The sequence below is a fragment of the Montipora capricornis genome, chromosome 1 (assembly GCF_036669925.1).
Source record: "Montipora capricornis isolate CH-2021 chromosome 1, ASM3666992v2, whole genome shotgun sequence".
NCBI classification, from domain to species: Eukaryota; Metazoa; Cnidaria; class Anthozoa; order Scleractinia; family Acroporidae; genus Montipora; species Montipora capricornis.
This window is the reverse complement of record NC_090883.1, coordinates 23,060,933-23,078,432: the sequence shown is the minus strand read 5'-3', so window position 1 is coordinate 23,078,432 and position 17,500 is coordinate 23,060,933. Positions and strand designations below refer to the sequence as shown.

Here is a 17,500-nt window from a genome sequence, read left to right as displayed (position 1 = left end):
ACTAAACGCAGACCTCGACTGGGTTTGCCCATAGGCAACCCAGTAAAAAGAAAAAAAAAGAAAACAAACAAACTTAACGCAGACCTCGACTGGGTTTGCCACAAGGCAACCCAGTAATTAACAAAAATTTGGTTTTATCAACGGAGTTGATAATGTAAATTGGCCACCGTACAGAGATTCTAAAAGCTGACGTTTCGAGTGTTAGCCCTTCGCCAGTAATTAGGTTGTTTCAAGTCAAAATCCGAAACAAATGACTTGTTTTGTTCTAAACTTATTCGCCCATCTTGTGCTATGTTCTTTCGCAGCAACAAGGTTCAATAAATACGATTCTTTAATTAAAGTGCCTATGAAGTAAACAATGTCTTTTGCTTACTTTAAAGACCTTTTAAAATGATAAAGGATGGTGTTTTCTATAAAGGAATATCTTCCCTCTTTCCAGAGATATTCAAGTTTTTGTTAAAAAATTGATGACGTCACAAAGTGTACAAATGACTGTAATAAATCACAAAATTGAGAATATCTCCAAAAATCCGAAAATCCGAAAATGCTGCTGGGTCTATTCTCTACTTTCTCAAATTCCATAATACACATGGTTTACCCCCAAAAATTTTGCATCGGCGTTGTTTTTGATTTCTCATGGGACATCTTCATTCCGCAAGAGGAATTGCAAACCATGATTATACGAAATTTTGTGCATGGGATTTGAGAAAAAAGCGAATTCAACGCAGGATTGATTTTGTCGTTTATTGTCGTAATAATGCATGCTTAGTGTCGATAAGCTTTTACAGAAATGTAAAGCATCGTGGGCAGCACATGCGTTTCAAGTCTGACCATGTGCCTCTACTTAGCTGTTCAAAATCTGAGACAATTGGCTCATCGCAGTTCATTGTCGAAAGGGACTGGAAACGAGAGTGTTGACATGGCACTTTGTGCCTTATATGATGTACATTATTGATGCCAAGTTTGACTATTTTCGGGGATATTCTCAAATTCGGGATTTATTACAGTCATTTATACAGTTTGTAAGCCATAATTTCTGCTTGTAGTTGCCCTGAATTACCCTTTTTGGACAGAGAAACGGAGCGGCAACAAAAGTAGACTTCGAGCAGTCTCGTTTTCTCTAAAATTGTTGAAACGAAGGCGTACGTTGAACTTTCAAAATAGCGGAAGCTGCCAGTCGCAAATACTGGGGGCGTTGGTAAGAGCGTGTTCAGGTGGAAAACGGTTTGGCAAATCTTTTCTTTCTGCATTTTTCGCCGGTTTCAATCCAGTTTGGTACGTCATGATAGCTGTGGTCCACACTGGTGGCTACTCAGTTATTCAAGTCAAGCATCGGAGGCATATAAACTTAAAGCTGAGTGTATATTTTTAACTTGTTAAGAGCTGCTTTTTGCTCTGTACGTTTTGCAATTTTTGGCTTATCTTAAGAGAATTTTTACATGTACTGTTGAATCTGATGAGTTTCCATCACGGATGCCTCAGTGGACTACCTATGACTAGAATAGTAACAAAAGAAGAGGAAAGGAAACAAGAACGACAAAGAAGTGTATCAGTTATAGCTCAAATTTGGTCAGTGGAAGAATTTACTCCACAAAATCTTGTCTTGGGCACTAAACGTTTGTTATTTTTATGGATGCGTTATTTCAAGTGGATGCCTATTTTTAAAAAGTGGTTTAATCGTTGTTTCCTTTGTTCAGGAATGAAATTGGATTTTTTTTTTCTCGACTGGAATAAATAACAATCATATGTACTCCTTTTGGACTTAAAAAAACCGTTGAATTGTTTGTTTGTTTTGCTCTAAGATGCGAGCAAGGAAGTGTTTTTTTCAGTACTCAGTTTGCCTCATTGTTTTTCAATGTGCCTCGACAGTGACAAGAAACTTTCGCCCTTATGTTGTTAATACTTAATCGCAATGAATTCTCGTAAAACTGAGGAGAAATATAAATGGCTTGTATTCTCAGAAGTTGTTTAAAGCACGTGCAGGTAATTTGTTGGCGCGGATCTTGTTTGAATTTAAGGTTGTCATTTCTTGGTTGCCGTATTTTGCCGCTTCTAAGCCTTTACACAAATATCACGTGAAATCACCTAAATATCTTTCCGGAAATTATCAATAAAAGTCTAAATATCTCAAACGTTTTTCTAAATATCTCGAAATTCCTCCAAATATCTTGAAATATTTCGTATTTTTGTTTTAAAAATAAGCCGATTTTGAATCCCTTAGTCCAAAAGTAGCAATCCTTCCTATTTATACAATCATCCGCTGTACTTTAAGAGAATACAATGTAACCTGAAAAAACCTCTGAGACTGAAAACTTAACAAAAGGCGGAAACATCCTATACCGACTTTGAACTATATGACCGTAAATTGGCGTAAAAAAATAAAACTATCGTTGCTCCAAAGGTGGCAAAGTTTCTTTGTTTAGACGAACATCAACCATGGTCATAAAGCAGTCATTAAGCTGATACAATTATACAAACCAATCATACCATAAGAGCAGCTTCTACATAGTCCTCTTAGGCATCATATTGCTGGGCTCCAAACATGGTCACGAGTAGTGAAAAGACCCTCTCCGCTGCTGCAGATGATGGTTGTACCAGTACCACTTTCTGTACTGCGGAAGAACATGATGGGAGGTCATGGGAGACGTCTTTCTACCATCGCATGAAGTCAGCAAGGATATCAAAAGCATCATTAATCTCCGCAGCTTTGAAAAGGTAAGTGGGGAGCTCATCTTTTACTGAGTGGATTACATCATTGGTGTACAAAAACGGCACATCTCTGATCCTTTCGACGTCCGCAGCTGTGGGTCGAGATACCTTGACTGCTTGTGGATTGAAAAGCTGTACAGCACGGACACTCTCATAGTGCGGGAGATTATCAAGTCATTCGCCAAAGTGTTCAGAAAATACTGAAAGGCAAGCGTCACACACTCCCTTAGCCCATACTGGTACCATCTTTGTTGGTCGCCAATGTTCAGAGGAAACAGTTCTTGAACCACACCTAGGATAGCTGGGAAATTGTGCGCGTGAATGAGAGCTCGGAGCTCTTCAAGCTTGTGAAAGGCGATAAATATCAAGTGACCATCCCCCTCTAGAGTGTAGCTTGCCTTTACAAACTTCTCCAGTTCCACGAGAGATGCTAGCTCGACTTTCAACTGTACGGCATTGTGCATCAACATCTGTGAAAGTCGTTGCCTTGATGCGTCAGCAAACTCTTCGTTGCTCTCTAAAAATGTAGTGATATGCCTCCACTCCTCAAACACAACTTTAGCACACTCCCAGTAGCTCCACCATCATGTCGCATTGTACCGTGGCATGGCTTTCCCGGATAACTCTTTCCATACTCTTTTCCCATTCCTCTGTAGATTCCACGTCATCATGAACTGCTTGAAAACTGGAATGTTGCATTTGGTTTCCACCCTATCTAGAAAGTGGGAGATGCGCGCAACAACAAGCATTTCTGGGTACAACACTGTTACGGTAACTAATTACCGGCAGAAAGATAGTAACCTCGCTATTACCACGAAACGCAATTTATTTAACTGTAAACAACGGGAGACAACTTTACTCGAGCTAGCGACTACTCTTAGTACAATCTTAGTACAATTAACTGAATACTTCTCTACGCTTATCTGACCACAGGCAAAGTGCTGTCCTTCTCTTCGACGAAATCTCCTGAAGACTTCTTTCACAGCATCGAACTAGAATGTCAGAATCACACACGAACGGGGAAATCCGTTCACTTGTCACTTGTCACTTGTCACAGAATATCACTTGTAAATCACAAACAGGGAACGAAGTCCCGAATCACAACAACAACAACAAACTGACTAGAGAGCCACTTATATAAGTATCCGAAGAGAGTCAAGAAGTTTCCAAAAATAACTATTTATAAACTCTATTTCTAAACTTATGAGTCACAAACTATTTTGAAACTGATGAGTCAGTCACAGTTCTAGAAATATTGCGTGACATTGACCTTCGCGAACTTTCCAGATAATTCCGATCCTTGTAACACTCCCCCTCTTGAAAAAAAAGAACCTTTTTAGAACTTTCTTTGATATGTTCTCACATTCACACTCTTGAAAGACAGGTAGTAATCACGTTATCCTTTCCCTTTATGTCTTTTGTAGGAACTAGAATAGGAAAGTTTTATGTGTTGATTGCGTTGTTCGTTGTCAGGTGTGTATTGCTGCGTGTATGCGTTGTAATTCTGTCTAGGTGTTAACTAGTAAACCGTAATTTTTCCCTGTAGTCTTTTTTGCACGTTCGTTTGTAGGTATATATAAGTTTGTTTCGGCGTTATTGCGCCTAATTCTCTCTTCCAAGTTCGGTCGTTACATAGTTATATCCATCTTTCTAAGTTCTACATTTGCGTTAGTCGCTGTTTTCACCAGTCTCGGCAGCCTTGAGGCTTATTTCAATTCGCATCACAGTTTGTAAGTATTTGTCTTGTGTTTTCCGTTGCGCTTTTCTGTCCATTACCTTAAGAACAATTTATGTAATCGTTTATCGTATCTTTTTCAGTTGAATCGCACGCAGTTGCAAAGAAATAAATAGCGTATTCAAACGGTGATGTTTAATGTGAGCAAGAAGAATCTCGATCCGTTCATGTGTTATATCTAAGTCGTACTCTTGAAGCATCAAACTCCACCTCAGTAATCGTTGATTCTTGTCCTTTAACTTGTGAAGAAAACAAGAGGATAATGATCACTGAAAACTTTGATGGGCAAACTGGAAGAAGTGACGTAAACTTCAAAATGCTGGAGGGCTAACACTAACGCCAAACATACTTTCTCCCATGGTGAAGTAATTTCTCTGGCTTTTACTAAACTCTTTTGAGAAGTAGCAAACAGGATGACCTACTCCATCTTTATCGTCTTGTAAAAGCACAGCACCAGCAGCAACATCACTTGAGTCTACAGCTAACTTAAACGGGGCATTGAAATCAGGAGCTGCCAACACTGGGGCGCTGTTCAATAACGCTTTTAGTTCTTGAAATGCTTTTTGACATGTGTCGCACCACACAAACTTCTCTGTCTTGTTTAGTAATCGAGTCAGAGGTTCGGTGACTGCAGAGAAATTTGGGAAGAACTTCCTCTAATATCCTGCCATACCGAGAGAACGCATTAGTGGTTTCTTGTTTTTTGGTGGCGGGAATTCAGAAATAGCACTGATCTTGGCATCGACTGGTTTCATTTTCCTTTGTCCAACCACATTCCCTAAGTAAGTTACTTTTGCTTGTGCAGATTCACTCTTGGAGAGGTTAATAGTGAGCTTTGCTTTGGTTAGTCTCTCAAAAAACTTTCGGATGATTTGCAAAAATGTTCCTCCCATCATCGATGTACGCTTTGCATCCGTGAAGGCCAGCAATAACTTTGTTTATGAGGCGCTGAAAAGTGGCTGGCGAGTTTTTCATACCAAAAGGCATACCTTGTATTGGTACAGTCCATCCGGGATTACAAAAGCTGAAATATCTTTTGCTCGTTCAGTGAGCAGAACTTGCCAAAAACCCTTGAGTAAGTCAAACTTAGTGACGTATCTTGCATTTCCCACTTTGTCAATACAGTCATCCATGCGTGGTATTGGAAAAGTGTCTGATTTACTGACATTGTTCACTTTTTGGTAGTCCGTACTCATTCTGTAACTACCGTCTGCTTTTGGCACCAAAATACTAGGTGAACTCCAGCTACTGTGACTTGGCTCAATGAAATCATTCTCCAATGATTAAGAATTGAATTTTTACTTTAAGATATTTCTGCTTGATAGGATTCAGCCTGTAGGGATGCTGTTTCACAGGAGAAGCATCACCATGGTAAACCTGTTCCGTCCTCGTTGGTACATCTGGAAACAGGTGCTTGAACTCCTGGAGAAGATCAGTAAGATCTTGACGCTGCATTGAAGACGGATGGGACAGTTTGGAGTCCAAATCCCGAAGAACATCAGAGCTGGAAAGCTTTGCTGTGGCCAGTGGGCTTAAAGTTTCTTCTGGCCAGAACTAACCACATTAAGACTTACTGGATGTATCTCTAGGTTACTGTCTCTGTCAATATAAGGCTTTATCATATTAACATGACATAACTGCGTTTGCTTACGCCTATAAGGCGTTTCTAGAACGTAATTGAGATTACTTAGTTTCTTTTAAATTACATATATAAGGCCCAAAATATCTAGCCTGGAGTGGGTTACCAGGAACTGGCAACAATGTTAAAACCTTTTTGACCTGGGTCAAAACTACCCTCAGAAGTGTTTATATCATACCTCTCTTTCATAGACTTCTGAGACAACTTAAGATTAGCCCTAGCTCATTCACAAGCTCTATTAAGCTTAGTTCGGAAATCTGAGACATACTGTAATAAATTAATAGAATGGCTTTGACTAGATAAGAATTTCTCTTTAAGAAGTTTGAGAGGTCCTCTCACAGTGTGACCAAAAACGAGCTCAAATGGGCTGAAGCCCAGAGACTCCTGAACCGACTCTCGGGCAGCAAATAACAGCAAATGGATTCCTTTATCCCAATCTCTCTCCGTTTAGAAGCAGTAGATCCTCATCATGTTCTTCAGCGTCTGCTGCCATCTCTCGAGAGCTCCTTGACTTTCTCGGTGATAAGCAGAGGAGTTGTATTGTCTGATTCCCAGTTCGTTCATGACTTGCTGAAATATGTCTGCCATACAATTTGAACCTTGGTCTGACTGTATTTAGGTAGGAAGACCAACCAGGGAGAAGAACTTGGTTAAAGTTTTAACAATGGTCTTAGCCTTGATATTTCTTAAGGGTATTGCTTAGGGAAACCTGGTAGATGCACACATGATTGTCAGCGGGTATTGGTTTCCAGATTTTGTCTTCGGTAATGGACGAACGCAATCAACAATAATATGGCTGAAGGGCTCCTTGATTGCTGGGGTTCGCTGTAGTGGTGCCTTTGGTATGGTTTGATTTGGCGTCCCTACTACTTGACAAGCGTGACATGATCTGCAAAACTCAGCAACATCTTTCCTTAAATTTGGCCAATAAAAATGACTCAAAATTCTGTGTTGGGTCTTGTTATCTGGTACTTGACAGCCCACTCCTCGTCAGCTGAAACACCCGGTGGTCTCCATTTTCTCATCAAAACTCCGTTTTTTGTAAAGAAACAAACAGGATTCTGTGAAAATTCATTTTCATTAACTGCCCTCTGGAATAATGGCGAGATCTCTGGGTCTCAATGTTGCTCAGCTACTAGGTGTGATCTAGAATTCAGTTCAGCATCCTTCCTCAAACTGCTGATATCATCATCATCTTCTAATGACTTTGTTCCAGACAAATTCTTTGGGGCAGTTTCCTCGAAAACTTGACTGATGTAGGTATCTGCTATGTCAACATCTTTATCTTCATCACTTAATTTCTTCTTACTCGTAGCACGGGTTACAGCACACGCAGGATACAAATTTGGAAAATCGTTCTCTACTGGGTCAGGCAGCTGCTCTACGCAATGCACTTCAGTTACAATAGGATTGATGACCACTTTGTCTCCAGCCAAATCATTTCCGAGAAGAAGTTGAACTCCCTCGAAAGGTAACGAGGATCCAAGGACCAGACACCAGATCTGATGACAAATAGACAGTGTGCAATGGCACTGGCTTGTAGTCTGAAGAGTTTACCCCCTTATTAATGAGAACACTTGCTCCAGTAGATGACTTCTCAGAAAAGGGCAAGGTTTCCGCCAATAACAGAGACTGTGAAGCTCCAGTATCTCGAAGAATTTTAACAGCAACTGCGTCAGACAAATCACGGGAGAGCGACACTGAACCTTCATGAATAAAGGGCTCACACACCTCCATAACAGGTCTTGGAGTAGAACTGACTGCTTGGCAAGAGGTTTCTTCTTTAGGAAATCCGATTTTTGAATCTTCTATAGCCACAGGTGTCAGACGTGAATCAGCAATAAAACCAGTAGGCCTTTAATCTGTGTGACCTTGTTTGTCTTCTCGTTTTTAACTTTCCAGGACATTCTGATATCAAATGTCCCTCTCTCCTGCAGTAATAACACGTTGTCAACGGTAAAGATTTTCTTGCCCCCGCCGGCTTGTTCTGGATAAATGACGTGCAACTGGGGCCCGAACTATTACCATACATCTGCCTTTGGTTTGGGTTCTCCTTCTGAGGGTTTCTCAACGTGGTTGGCAAGTTCTGACCACGAGGAGACGAGAACTTGCTGAGTTTTTCCTCGAAGACAACCTTGTGGGTTAAGGAATAATCGTCTGCCAACCGTGCGGCTTCTTCCAGCGTCTCGGCCTTTTGTTTGTTAATAAATATGCGAACATCACTGTGAATGCACCTCTTAAAATCTTCAATTAAAATTACTTGCCTTAATCTATCATGATCTTTATCTACTTTCTGTGAAGAACACTAACGGTGAAATAACTGTTCCTTAGTTGTAGCAAATGCTACATAAGTTTGATTACTTATACTTGTACAGTTTTTGAACTTTTGACGGTAAGCTTCAGGAACTAGTTAGTAAGTTAAGCTCTTTAAGAGTAAAATAACTTAAAGCTTCGTCTACAGTTAACTGAGAGTAAGTTTCTCGAGCTTTAACTAATAACCGTGACACTCTGCAATAACATTGCCCAGTAGTCCTTAGGCCACTTAAGACTTTCTGCTACTTTTTCGAAATGTAGAAAGTATTTATGTACATCTGCTTCTTGAAAAGGAGGAACTAGCTTAATATATTAAGTTACTTCAGCGTTACCAGTAGAACCACTAACAGAATGATTTGATCCCCCTGAGGCCCCTAATTCTAGCTTTTTCATTTCTAATTCATGTTCTAATCGCTGTTGTTCCAGGCTTTCTTGTCGCTCTTGGTCTTCAAGCCTTTCTTGTCGCTCTTTTTCTTCTCTTTCAAGCCTTTCTTGTCGTTCTTCTTTTTCACGTTCAAACTGTCGTGGTTGTTCCCTTTCCTGTCTTTGCTTTTCTTCCATCCTTTCCTGTCTTTCCTTTTCTTCCCGTTCCAATCTTTCTTGCATTTCTAATTTCTTAAACTCCAACTGAAGCTGTAGTTTCTTTAACTCCGAATCTGAGATGTTTCAAATGTTTCTACAACTGTCTCTTCGAAAACTTGTAAACTCACTAAATGTTTAACAATGATATCCTGAATCTGGTGTTTTCGCTTTGCTTAATTTCTTAACCTCTAAATAAGCTCATCCTTTTTTAAGGAATAAAAAGTATCCTCGCAAGGTTCTGACATAAACTTCTCTGGATCAACCCGCCATCTTAAAACTTGTCTTCGATTACTGAATACAATAATACTCTCAAGGTAAACTCTTAAATTCGCTTTACTTAAATTCAACTCCCGGACAGGCCCCCAATTTCTGTTACGGGTAACTAATTACCAGCAGAAAGATAATGACCTCGCTATTTCCACGAAACGCAATTTATTTAACTGTAAACAACGGGAGACAACTTAACTCGAGCTAGCGACTACTCGTAGTACAATCTCAGTACAATTAACTGAATACTCCTCTACGCTTATCTGACCACAGGCAAAGTACTGTCCTTCTCTTCGACGAAATCTCCTAAAGACTTCTTTCACAGTATCGCACTCCACGGAAACCAACTGTGGACTTTGCAGCAGAATGTCAAAATCACACACGAACGGAGAAATCCGTTCACTTGTCACTTGTCACACAATATCACTTGGAAATCACAACAGGGAACGAAGTCCCGAATCACAACAACAACAACAACAAACTGACTAGAGAGCCACTTATAGAAGTATCCGAAGAGAGTCTAGAAGTTTCCGAAAGTAACTATTTATGGCTATTACAATAAACTCTATTTCTAAAGTTATGAGTCACAAACTATTTTGAAACTGATGAGTCACAGTTCTAGAAAATTCCCGAAATAACATATTTCGTGACATTGACCTTCGCGAACTTTCCAGATAATTCCGATCCTTGTAACAACACAGACACCGTTTGTAACGCCTTGGTGTTGACTGGCACTCTGTCCCTCATTGCTGCTAAGACGCAGCCTTGAGGAACATTCAGCTTTCGATAGAGTACCTCAATTATAATGCGAGCTAACTCGTCCCCGTTAACTGAACGTTTTACAAGTTGAAACCTCACAAGCCTAACTTTCACCTCCGAGTCTTGCACGAAACGAGCCAGGACAGCTAGGGTTTCACCATCTCGAGTTGTTCTATCAAATATGATAGAGAGTTCCTTACCCAGTGTTTCCTTGGATATTGATTTATATTCCTCTTCCAACACAAAAGGGATCAATTGGCTCATGTGGATAGAAGATGTCAAAGGGATGCCTGCTTCTTCTAAGAGATTTCTGAAATATTTCATCCTATTCAATGGTGTTCCACTCTTAAGAAATGCTTACACAACTTTACTCTAAAAACTCTTGTGCTAGTGGGAAGTGTTTGAGTAATATGCCTTTCCTTCTTGTAGTTGTTTCCGTCTTCTCTTTGTTGGCCTTGTGCTTCTTGCTAGACACGTGCATGGCCATATTGTTTCTCCAGGGATAACTCTTCCCAGCAGGATTGGCAGAACAATAAATTATTCCGGCTAACAGTAAAGGACGTTTCTTTAAACTCTTGTACTCTTTGACTCGCAGAAACTTTCATAGGCTCATTCGCCTTTCTCAACACACTGGTCTGCGATCGACGATTTCTAGGTGTGTTGACGGAGTTGACCGAAAGCTTTCTTTTTCTTGACAACTCACTTACAGCTGGTGATCTCAGCCGGTCCAGCAGGGAAACTACTTCTCTTTCTCTACGTATTTCAGGTATTGAAGATTTTGCAATTCCAGAAGGAGTAGACTCAGAGCCTAAAGAAGGTTCATGCTCATTGTTTCCATGATCCGCCATTTTCCGGCATTATTCAAGTGGGAAACCGCTGAACTGGATTATTTGTAGTTGTCACGAAAATAGCGAGGAAAAGCTGGAAAACAGCCAAAAAAAGCAATAAATTTTTCTAAATATCCAACCATTTTCTAAATATCTTAAAATTTTCTCAAAAAAGATCCGGATATTTCACTTGATAAACCGATATCGCACTCATCGCTTCGTGATTCATGCGATATAGTTAGGCAATGAATTTTTCTACAGAAGAAAGAGAAGAAAATGATTTGATTCAGCATTAACAGGAAACACCAAAACTCGAACAATTCCAAAACCTCTAGGCGTGGCTAAATCTATATATTAACATCACTTAAGTACGCTAAAAATTGGATGAGTTTCTCAACTATTGTCGTTATGATCGAGGCACACTGGAGCATTTGAATAAATCAGCTTCAGCCACTACTTTTGTGGCTACGCATCGACTAGAGACGAAGCCACTATTTGTCAGGGAGCATATGTCGCGCAATAAAGTCCCGTGGGGAGTCGTGAAGAAAGCAAGGCGCCTATCTAGATATGTTAAGGGACCCTAAGGAGCATGCCAAATGTTGTCGGCAATTTAGTAACTTGCACCGACGGCTTTTATGGGGGTTTAGCAGTGTGACCCTCAGAGTCTCAGAGTCCACATGGAAACGAGGCTTGACCTTCAAATGCCTTGTAATAAATCTGATCTCGTGTCCATTCAACGATCAAAGGAGCCTTTTTCCATGAAATGCCTTGTGGCATATTTTGCACCGTTTACTTTCAATCAGCCAAATGCAATTTTTTCACAACTCTCTGACAAGGATAAAAGGTATCCTATACATCCTCCTTGTCTTCCTCTTCATCATCATCGCCGTTATGATCATCATCAACCATATCAACAGCAGATGATTCATGGTCATCGTCATCAGCATCATTATCACAGCCTCCATCATCTTCAGCATCATTGCAGCTGTAGAGACCTGTAGATTTAAGTCTCGCATGGCGACATTGACATCGTTTAGTGGGACATTGCTCCTTGATTACATGGATGATTGCATTGAAAAGCTAAAAAGAGCAAGACTGCTATAACGGTGAAGGAATATATCGAAAAAAAGCCAATATTTCGAAAGGAACTGCCTTTCTTGATCTGGGATTTACAAGCAATGACTACAGTTAACAAAGACGTTACAATTTGAATAGTGATATGGCGTGTGATTTGATACAGCCCTAAAGATAAGGATTTTAACGGACTTAAAGGATACGGTACAAAAAATAAAAAGAAATGACAACTGAAATTATATAACGGTAAAGAAATATAAGGAAAAGATGGTATACATTTTATCTTTCTCATTAAAGACCTAAAGGTTCAAAGGTGTTACCGATGTTTATGAGATGCTTCTTTTGCTTCGAGTACACTATCACGATTGGAATGGATGAGCTCGAGTGGAATAAGTGAAATGTCGTTGGCGGTGTGATTATTAGTGAGGAAGTATTCTGAAACTGTGGTAGGCTTGGAGACGTTGGTTAGTTTGTCGACTGGTCTGTGGTGTTCGTTAGAACGGTTTTTGAGTCTTCTTTTGGTTTCTCCCATGTATTGTTTAGGGCAACGAAAACGTAGCGCTGGCTCAATTTTGGCAGCCGTCTTTGCTGTGGGTTGCGCGATTTTACCCAGATCTGCAAGTGCATTTACACTGTCCTCATCAGCTTCTGGGAATGTTTTCTAAAACAATAGCTTCCGATTTAGAGAAATGATCCTAGGACTTATCCAGACAATTGAAGCAATTGTCTCATACTGACACCTGAAGAATTCAGGTGGCTCCAACGGGATTCAAACCCATGACCTCTGCGATGCTGATGCAATGTTCTAGCTCTCCAGCAGTCCATCGATTTCGATGTTGACTGAGGTGTGCGGTTAGTCCAGCTTTGGATGTAGGCAAGCGGGTTCACCTAATGCACCTTGCGGAAAGCAGTTGTTGTAGTAGACCATTACCGCCGTGTTTTATAACTTCAGATAGTATACCATCTTGTCCAGGCGCTATACTAATGTTAGCAGCTTTTCCAGATTTCCTTAGTTCTTTTATGGAGATTGGATCATTCAAATGCATCAACTGTCTCTGGAGCAGTTTGGTGGTCAGTTGCATCATTGTCTACGTTGCCTTCTTGATTCAGCAGTTGGTAAAAATGTTCTTTCCATCTGTCTGATATTTCGTTCAGGTCTGTAAATAGCTGAGTTCCATCTGTATTCTTAACCCTGGACAACAGTGTTCGCTTTGGAGCCATACACAGTTTTAAGTGCGGAGTACCGTCCATGTGAGTTGTAACACTCTCCAAACTTTTCAATTTCTTTCACTTTCTTATTCCACCAGTTGTCTTTCATTGCTCTAAGCGGGTCAATTTGTTGGTCTCATCCGTTCCCGTCAAAGACTCGATGAATGAAATGAATGTATATTCGAAATGCCGGTTGTAGACGAACGAGAAATAGCATCAAGTAAAAGATTTGATTGATCACACCCACAAGGCGTAATTTAATATCACCTCCACTCTACGCATGGAATCCAGGAAGCGCCGCAGTTTTGCAAGTCCAAGAGCAAGAATATTAGGATTGAGATGTAGCTTTCTATAAAATTTCTTCTTCCTAGTCACAACCGAAAATGTTTTCTCACAGTGTTAGAGTATGCATCTCCGGTGTGGGGTGGTGTCCCAAAATACCTCGTTGAAGATCTGCAGCGTATGCAGAATCGCAGCATTTCAATTATTGTCATTAAGAAGGCGAGCTTACCTAACCTTTAAGAAGGCAAAGATGCAGCTTCTAGGTGCGTACTGCAGAGAATTTTAAGTGATAAGAACCAGTCCAATTACTCACTGATATTTATGCCCACGATCAATAGTCAGTGTACTCGGGTGATGGATCGCGTAAAGCCTCAGTACCGCATTCTAGGATTGATAGGCACATAAAGTCCTTTGTGCTAAGGGCAAGTCGCATTTTAAACAATAGATGATGTTCTCATGAATTTTTATTCTGCCAAACCCTAAGTATTTAAATTGTACATTGCCTTTTATATTTTTCATGTTTCAATTTTGTTATCGTAAATTATCGTATTTTTTTTTACTTAATGATGGATCGATAAATCTATTATTATTTCTGGGAATTGCCTGAGGGACACTACAAACACGTGCATGTCCGGGTGTCAGGTTAGATGATGTTGATAGTAGTGGCTCCTGAGTTTGCAGCGTCAACAGCATGCAGCAACCATTTCGTATCAGCCTCCTAATGGTTTCTCTCGATGTACGCCATATCTCTACGGGTTTCTTCACAATGATTGCCCCAAGCTGCGATCCGATGCAATCCTCCTTCTAATTAAGGAGCAATGTTCCACTAATAGATATCAATGTCGCGAAGCGGGACTTAAATGTACCGATCTCTACAGCTGCAATGATGCTGAAGATGATGAAAGCTGTGATAATGATACTAGCCTGCACGCAGGCGGTTGGATGGTCGAAAAACCGGAATTCGTAATGAGGTCGCCATCTTGGATTCGCGCTGCTAGGTCTGGGCCGGGTTGAGGGTCGACAAAGCGAGCGAGGCGAGTGGGGCGGAGAGAAGAGAGAAAAACCGCCTGCCCGAAAACCAGCCCCCTTTGAGTAGCAAAATTTGGCAGCGTCCGCCGGTGGACGCTGTCTTCTGATTGGTCGGCAGACATGCTGTCAATCAACACAAGATTTAATATTCATATACCGCTCTTGTCACCATAGGCAAAATGATGAGTTCGAATGTCGATCGAGCGATTCAAAGTGCTTTAGATTTCTTGGCGACAAGAGAAAGGAGCGTTCTTTTGAAGCGTGAACAAAAACAGGCGATAGTTAGTTTACTAAATGGTGAAGATGTGCTGGCCGTGCTTCCCACTGGCTTTGGGAAAAGCATGATATTTACAGTGTTTGCGATAGCCGAAAGTGAGAAACTTGAAGGTCGTCCGGTGTCAGTGCTTGTAATTTGCCCGCACAAGAGCATCATATCAGATTAGATTGTCGAACTGGAAGATTTGAGTTCGGCAGCAGAATTCACCCCAGAGAGTTCTAAGAAAATTATCGAAGATCCTCCTATCTTCATTTACTGCTCTGCAGAGCAAGCGCTGGAGGAACGCTTCCTTTCGGCCAAAAGACTGATGAAGAAAAAAATAACATAGTTAATCTTGTGTACGTAAATAAGTTTTATTATATCGTTAATCTCAAAGTTATTTTTCTTAACACTCGGCGAATCAAATCTTTCTTTCTCTGCAAAGATCGCTTGAATCGTTCCCACAGATCGAAAGTTGTTTACAAGGCAAGTTGTTGGGATTGCGATGACTTCTACATGGGCAAAACGAAGCACCGACTGCAGGATAGAAAAGCAGAACATTTTGAAGCGCTCTCCAAGCATGAACACACATCAGATATTGCTGATCATATTATGACTACTGGACATAACATAATATGGGATCATTTTGAAATTCTCGCGTCTGGGAAAACTGATTGCCACTGCAAACGAAACCTTGTTTACACAGGAATTGAATCCGACCTTAAATGCTAATTGTCACTTTATTACAGATCGCTCTCAATTTGTTTTGAAATATAAATATTTTTCATATAATGAAGGTTACTTTTGAAAATGTTTGTTGCCACATACGAAACGTCAAGTGAGATTTCATAAAACGCATTGCTTCACTGTAAATCAAAACCGTAAATTTGATCGCAAAGTGCACCGACAGGAATATTGCCCACTGTTTTCTCGCTGCCATATTAAACAAGAAATTGCAATGGGAAAAACCTACACTAGCCGTTTGCTGCAGTTTCTGCCGGTTTGCTTACATTTTTTACGGCTTTTTTAGTTGACCAGAGCAAGTTTGTTTACAGCTGCACGCTTCAGTGATTGACAGCCTTATTACAGTCTCTTACTTATTGGTCAATTATTGTGGCGTGACATGCAACCGGAAGCTCAAAAGAAAGTGGGCAGCTACCGAGAAAAGGCTGGGTTTTCTCTCCGCTCTTCCCACTCCCCACCCCGTCGTTTTGTCACGGGGCCCAGACCTATCCCATGCTCTTCCAATATGGCGTCTGATAGTGTTTCGTGGCGACACAACAACTACCGCCTGCAAGCAGGCTATAATGATACTGATGACGATGACCATGAGTCATCTGCTGTTGATAACATTAATAATGATCATGACGACGATGATGATGAAGAGGAAGATGAGGCAGATGAATAGGTTTTTTAACAAATTGTTTGTTAGGACTGGGAATTTTCGGATAATTCTGCCCAGAGAACTGGATGGATAGTCGATTCGATTGCTTGCAGTGTTTTAAGCGTTAAATCACCCGCAAATTACAACTGTCATTTTGACTAATTTGTCCTATTTCGATGACATTGGAAAGAATTTCCCAGCACACGATTAAACGTTTCCACTGTGAAAGGGTTGTTCGTTTCATTTTAGAAGACAAAAAGCCTCTGTGGGGGTTAAACATAACGGTCTTCCGTATTTTGCAGTACTCAGTTGGGAAATCAAGTACTTTTTCTTCCCTGTTATGAAGGCCTCAAGGTCCCACTTGTTTGTTTACCTTTTCCATGGCATCAAAAAGATCAACAAAGTTTACCATTCACATGATAAAGGTTTAATTAAAATCCTCTTTCATTTTACCACCGTTTCTTATCACTCCTAACCAAATGTACATTTTTAAGATTTGTTCAACACACCAGCAGCATTACTTTAGTTTAATATGACACGCGTTATGGTCGAGGCGGACTTGTGCATTTGAAAAAATAAATTAGCTACAGCGAACACGATGTTTTATCGTGGCTGGGTTTTTCAATTTACCTTTGTAAGTGTTTCTTTGCTTTATTGCCGTAGCAACTGTTGCAGGAATGCTCGTTGATATACTGTCGCTAACCTCAAAGTATATGACGAGATCAAAGTGACCGCGTTTTAGCTAACAGTCACTCTAAATTGTAATCCAAGGTATTTTAGATTTCTCTTTCTGCCTGGTTTTCCCGGCAGATTAACCTCCCTAAATAACTTCTTTCCCTCGAAATTCTGCCAAGCCTACCACAGCGTACGCTCAACAGTAAGAGGATATTTTTCGTTGCAGAGGCCAGTTGTTTTTCTTCGTGTGGAAAGAAAATAACAACAGGAAAAACAAGCAAAACGATGATAACGAGATAAAGACACTTTCGCTAGCAGGGTAGCAAGAGCTTGTGTTTTGCCTTCTCTATTTTGTTTATACTGGCTATTAAAATTTTCTTGTCTCAAAGGTATTCACCAATTTTTAACTGACGGCTGTCAATATGGTCCACGAGGCACGAGTGAGATAAATTTGATTTAGTTAACACCTCAGATGGGGCAGAACCTTGGAATCCATTGGCTATGGCGAAATAGAAGAACAGCTCCCCAAACGGAAGGGCAGTTAAGACAAAGGAGAAGAGAGGAGGAGCTACAACAACGTATCAATGAACTTGAAGGGCAGTTACGACAAAGGAGCACGAGAGAAGAGACGAGGCTAAAACAACATATCAATCAACTTAAAGGGCAGTTAACACAAAGGAGCAGGAGAGAGGAGGAGCTACGGCAACACGTCAATGAACTTGAAGGGCAGTTAAGACAAAGGGACAGACGAGAGGAGGAG

At 40.6% G+C, this 17,500-nt stretch overlaps 1 protein-coding gene and 1 pseudogene across 1 annotated transcript in view; one reads left to right on the top strand and one right to left on the bottom strand.

Moving 5' to 3' along the window:
* LOC138028521 (semaphorin-5A-like) overlaps positions 1–17,500 on the top strand; it is a 530,961-nt gene that overhangs the window by 352,436 nt on the left and 161,025 nt on the right. The window lies entirely within an intron of this gene.
* LOC138049213 (uncharacterized) lies at positions 2,653–10,852 on the bottom strand (annotated as a pseudogene).